Here is a 6560-nt window from a genome sequence, read left to right on the forward strand (position 1 = left end):
ACACAGCTGGTCCTCTGAGACAGTCACGTCAGTAGTGGGAAGTGGGCACAGCCAGTCCTTGCAGCTGGTCAGCCTGAATAAATCCCTTCCATTTATGTGCCAACAGGAATCAAGACTCAATTACAACAGAAGGGTGTACAGTCCACATGAGGGGTGCACCTCGAGGGCCCAGCTGGGGTGGTCAAGGAGGCTCTGCCACTGGACCCGACAGATCACCTACTATAATAGGCCACCCTACCAAGCCTAGGTGACATAGCAACTTTACCTAGTACATAGAAACAGACACAGGGAAGTAGCCAAAATGAGGAGACAAAGAAACATGTCCCAAATGAAAGAACAGAACAAAACTCCAGGAAAAGAACTAAATGAAATGGAGATGAGCAATCTAAAAGATACAGAATTCAAAACACTGTTTATAAGGATGCTCAGTAAACTTAGTGAGGGCCTCAAGAGCATAAAAAAGGGCCAGTCAGAAATGAAGGATGCACAGTAAGAAATGGAGGAGGTACTAACTGAAATAAAGAATAATTTACAGGGAATCAATAGTAGAGTAGGTAAAGCCAAGAAGCAAACCATCAATTTGGCATATAAAGAACCAAAAACTACCCAATCAGAATAGAAAAAAAAAATCCAAAAAAACAGGACAGTGTAAGGAGCCTCTGGGACAACTTCAAGCATGCCAACATTCGCATCATGGGGGTGCCAGAAGGAGAAAAGAGAGAGCAAGAAATTGAAAACCTATTTGAAAAAATAATGACAGAAAACTTCCCTAACTTGGTGAAGGAAACAGACATACAACCCCAGGAAGCACAGAGAGTCCCAAACAAGATGAACCCAAGAGGCCTACACCAAGACACATCATCATCAAAATGCCAAAGGTTAAAGACAAAGAGAGAATCTTAAAACATCAAGAGAAAAGCAGTTCGTTACCCACAAGGACGCTCCCATAACTGTCAGCTGATTTCTCAAAGGAAACTTTGCAGGTCAGAAGGGAGTGGCAAGAAATATTCAAAGTGATGAAAAGTAAGAACCTACAACCAAGATTGTTTTATCCTACAAAGCTATCATTTAGAAATTGATGAACATATAGAGTTTCCCAGATAAGAAAAAGATAAAGGAGTTCACCACCACCAAACCAGGATTATATAAAATGTTGAAGGGTCTTCTTGAAGAAAAAGATAAAAAATATGAACAAGGCCCTGGCTGGTTTGGCTCAGGGGTTAGATCATCGGCCCGCAGACCAGAGAGGCCTGGGTTCGGTTCCCGCAAAAGGCACATACCTTGGTTGCGGTTTGTCCTCAGCCCCGGTTGGGGTCGTGTGAGTGGCAACCACTCGATGTATCTTTCTCACATCGATGATTCTCTCTCTCTTTTTTTTTTATCCTCACCCGAGGACATTTTTCTATTTTTTGTTCAGCTAGAGCGGGAGGGAGAGAGAGGAAGAGAGAGAGAGAGAGAGAAATATCGATGTGAAGGGACACATCGAGTGGCTGCCACCCGCACGACCAACCAGGGCCAAGGACAAACTGCAACTGAGGTATGTGCCCTTAGCGGGAACCGAACCCGGGTCTCTCTGTACCGCAGGCCGATGCTCCAACCGCTGAGCCAAACCGGCCAGGGCCTCTCTCTCTCTCTCTTCTTCCCTCTCTCCCTCTTGCTATATCTGAGAATAAATGCAAAAAAAGAGAACAATAAAATGGCAATAAATACATATCTATCAACAATTGAATCTTCAAGCAAAATGAATAAGCAGAACAGAAACAGACTCATAGATACAGAGAAATTATTGTTGGTTGCCAGATAGGAGGGTGGTTGGGTGAAAAAAATGATGGGATTAAGAAGTACAAATTGGGCCCTGGCCAGTCTGGCTCAGTGCTTAGAGTGTCGGCCTGTGGTCCAGAGAGACCCGGGTTTGGTTCCCGCTAAGGGCATGTACCTCGGTTGCAGTTTGTCCCCGGCCCTGGTTGGGTCGTGCGGGTGGCAACCACTCGATGTGTACCTTTCACGTCAATGTTTCTCTCTCTCTCTCTCCCTCTCTCTCTCTCCCACTCTATCTGAACAAAAAATGAAAAAATGTCCTTGGGTGAGGGTTAAAAAAAAGTACAAATTGGTTGTTAGACTGATGAACCTCAAAGAGAAGAGGGGAGGTGGGGTGGGAAGAGATAAACCAAATTTATATGAATATATGCATAACCAATAGACACAGACAATAGTGTGGGGAAGGCAGGAGGGGGACAGAAATGGGGAGGAATGGGTCAATAGGGAAAAAAAGGAGGGATATCTGTAATTCATTTAACAATAAAGATAAGTTTTCTTTTTTAATCCTCATAAGAGGATATAGTTCTATTTATCTTCAAATAGAGTGAGAGGGAGAGAGGGAGAGAGAGATACACCAATGCCAGACACATTGATTGGTTGCCTCCCACATGACCCGAACCGGCGCCAGGGACAAACCGCAACTGAGGTACATACCCTTGAAGGGAATCAAACCAGTGACTCTGATCTGCAGACTGACGCTCTACCACTGAGCCAAACTGACCAGGGCAATAAAGATAAATTTTTTAAAAAATTAAATTAAAAACAAACAAAAAAACCAATAGCTATTCTTGCCCTCACTACTGTGGCTAGTTGATTAGAGCAATATTCTGTATGCCAGAAGGTGGTGGGCTTGATTCCCGGTCAGGGCACATATGCAGGTTGGGGGTTCGATCCCCATTTGGAACATGTGTGGGAGGCAACCAATTGATGTTTCTAACATCGATGTATCTTGCTCTCTCCCTGTACCTCTCTCCCTCTTCGTAAAAATCAATAAAATTAATTTTTAAAAAGCTATTCTTCCTAGATAATATCCTTTTATGTTAAGAACAGAAAAGTAGATGAGAATGTTCATGATCACTGGAAAGATTTCCAGAGAGCAGTAGAGGGAGGGACTTAACCCCAGGTTGACGAGGGTTCCCTAGCAGGGCTTCCCTACTTCCCCTGCCTGACACAGACCGGTCAACCATCGGGAGTCTGGAGGGCGAGGTGCCACTCCCAAAGACCCTGGGTGCCTGAACGTGAGATAAAAATAGCCACGAGGCACCTTCCAGAAACTTGGAAGATGAGTCAAACTGAATCAGGAGCAGGTGAGGTCACCCTGGGTCCCTAGAGTTACTCAGAGTGACACTGGTGTGTCTGGCAGGAATGATGGATGAACTGGACTCCAGGAAAGCAGGTGGGGCTGGAAACCACCAAGACAAGGAAACTGTTGGGGTGGAAACTCCCAGCAGGCAGAGTACAGCCTGAGAGGTGGCAGCCAGAGGCCGAAGTTAGCTTGGTCCGGGTATTTTTGAGGGTGAAGCAGCTCCAACTCCCTCTCCCAGTTAGCACCCCACATGAGCCTTCCCCTAGCCTTCCCAATTTTAACTCCCCAGCCTCCAAACCTCTGCACAGCTGGGTCCTCCCAAGTGCCAGGGCTGAGTGGATCTTGTCCTCTGCTCTGCCAAAAGTCCCTTTGCCCTTGTCACCTCATTCTGCCCACATTCCCAACATTTCCTGTCTTGTCTTTCACCCCCTACTGGAACTGGTGCTCCTGAAGGTAAGACGAGTCTATCCTGCTCACGTCACTGTTCCATGTCCTGGGCATAGCTCAGATTCTGACATCCTTTGAATGTCCAGGAGATACTTGATGAGGCAGTAGACTCGAAACCTGAGTGGGTTCTCATTGCATTTCTAACACTCATTATGCAGCTGTGGGTCAGCTTCTCTGCCTTGTTCCCACATCTACAAAGAGGGAAACATAATCCCTATGAAGACCCCAGAAAAGAACCGGGTCAGAAAGCAGGGAGGATGAAGCATTCAGCCGGTTCTACAACGTTTCTGACAGATAATGTCCCAGAGCAGATGGACTTAGAGGAGAGGTGACTGAGGCACAGGCAAATCGTGCTGAAAGATGACCTAGAGAAAGCAGCTGACCCTCCTTCCAGGACCTCTGCTTAGATCCCTCTAATTCAGTGTCGCTGGGAGTTTCCATCCAGAGGCCTTGAGTGTGCCAGCCTGCTCCTGCCTTGGAAGATGCCTTTCCCCACTCAGCTTCCTGTCTGGGCTGGGCTCCTGGTGGTAGGGAGGATGTTGGAGTTGGCCAAGGTGGCTGCGTCTGGTGCTGGGTGAGCCAACACTGTGTGTGTGTGTGTGTGGGGGGGGTGTATTCATCACTCCATAAGCACCCACTGATTCCTCATTATACCCCAAGAGGGAGGCAGTCCAGCCTAGTGGTGAGGTGCTTGGACTCTGGAGTCAGACTGGAATCATATTAAGGGAATTAACACACCTCGCTCTTCCTAAGGTCCAGTCCCCTACCTGAAAAAGAGGCTATGAGGATGGTGCATGTTCAGCACTTGGCACAGCGCCCAGCTTGCCATAAACTTAAGAAATTGCAAGTATTTTTTGTTTTTAGTTTGTTTGACTGTCAGCCCTGTGAGGACATGAGGGACACTTGTTTTGGCCAGTGCTTACCCACAGCCATCATCCTCAGAAGGTGCTCAGGTGGCTAAATGAATGAGTGGAAGGAAGGACAGAAAGAAGAGGAGGGAGGGAGGGAGGGAGGGAGGGGGAAGGGAGGAAGGAGCAGATTTGCTCGGGGAGCTCCTGGCTTCCACCCCACCACACTCTCCCTCGGTCCCCAGGACACCAGTGAGTTGAGTCCGTCACTGCATGCTGCCTGGGGTCCGAGAGAACTCCTCTCAGATGGGAAGAGTGAGCCTAAACCCTGGAGCCACCCACCAGCTAACTGAACTTGGCCTCCTCAGCACTCCCTCCATGAAATGAGCATGGTCATACCAACGGCCTTGCTGAATTGTAGGGAGGTCCGAAAGAGATATATGTACACACCGTATACATTTGTAAACTGGAGTATTAGGTGTTCTTTCGGTGAAGTGATAGGCAGTGTAGGCTCCGGAACCAGCCTTCATATGGTCAAATTCCAGCTCCACTGCTTGCAGACCCTGAGTCTCACTTCCCTCATTTGTAAAACTGGGGTGATAAGCCCTGGCTGGTTTGCTCAGTGGTTAGAGTGTCGGCCTGCGGACCAAAGAGTCACGGGTTTGATTCCAGTCAAGGGCATGTACCTCGGTTATGGTTCAGTCCCCGGCCCTGGTTGGGGTCACGTGGGAGGCAACCAATTGATGTGTCTCTCTCACATCGATGTTTCTCTCTCTCTCTCTCTCTCTCTCTCTCTCTCTCCTTCCTACTCCATCTGAAAAATCAATGGGAAAATATCCTCAGGTGAAGATTTAAAAAACAAACAAAAAAACTGGGGTAATAATTGTACCCACCTGCCCTGGCCGGTTTGGCTCAGCGGTTAGAGCATCGGCCTGTGGTACAGAGAGACCCGGGTTCGGTTCCCGCTAAGGGCATGTACCTCGGTTGCAGTTTGTCCCCGGCCCTGGTTGGTCGTGCGGGTGGCAGCCACTCGATGTGTCCCTTCACATCGATGTTTCTCTCTCTCTCTCTCTCTTCCTCTCTCTCCCTCCCGCTCTATCTGAACAAAAAATGGAAAAGTGTCCTCGGGTGAGGATAAAAAAAAACAAAAAACAAAATTGTACCCACCTGACAGTTGTGAGGACTGAATGAGACAATGCATGAGAAGCTTTTGAATCAGTGGAGGGCACTCAGTAAATGGTGGCCATGACGACAAAGCCGGCCCTCAGGGAGGGTTCTAGGAACTCCTTCTCACTAAAAATGTGAATGAGTGATAAGACTACTATGTTCCCTCTCCCAGGGAGTTTAAATGTTAATGGGAGTTAAATGAGTGAAATCCCATCTAATGATGGAATTTTAAAAGTAAAGAAGGTATATAGTGGGTAGAGAAGGGCTCCCCGGGACCCTCAAAATCACAGCTGCTGCCTAATGCAAAGCCTGCCTTGTCCCAGAGGACCACACACAGGGAAAGGGAGAACACAGTCCCAGTGTCTAATGAAGCTCTCCTCTGCTTGGAGAAACAGGGAGCTACTAGGCCCCAGGCAGCGCAGAGCCCAACTAAATGTGGAGGGCCTTCCCCGGCATGGCAGGCAATACCCAGGCCCAGCTCTCAGAAGGCTCCAGGCCCCTCCGGGACAACAGCAGCCAGGGCAGGAGGTGGGGATGGGCACTGACCTGAGACCAGAGAGAAAGGGGTGGGTTCTCTCCCAGGGCAGGGCCTCACCTTCTACATCTGTTTTCTCTACTCAGTACTTAGCACCAGGCCGGCACCTGTAGTAGAAGGTGCCGAGAAGTTCAGAATGTGGGTCCTTGGGTCAGACTCCCAGGGTTCAATCCAGGCCTCATCTCTTCTCAGTTGTGTCGCCTGTGGTCACAGGTAGAGTTAGCTACTGTCACCCATTCCCCATCTCTTCTGTTCTTCCTTTGGAGAAACATTCCTCCCTCCTTCCCTATCAGCCCATTGGTACAGGTGAGGCTACAGGTGGGGGCCTGTGACCAGACCACTAGCCCTGCTAATCAGCACTGACTTTTCCTGGGCAGTGCCCTTTGTCAGAGTGGTCGTTTGACCCCCAACTGTATAATTAGAGTGAATCCTGGAACTT

Source organism: Molossus molossus, unplaced genomic scaffold (assembly GCF_014108415.1).
Source record: "Molossus molossus isolate mMolMol1 unplaced genomic scaffold, mMolMol1.p scaffold_m16_p_17, whole genome shotgun sequence".
NCBI lineage: Eukaryota > Metazoa > Chordata > Mammalia > Chiroptera > Molossidae > Molossus > Molossus molossus.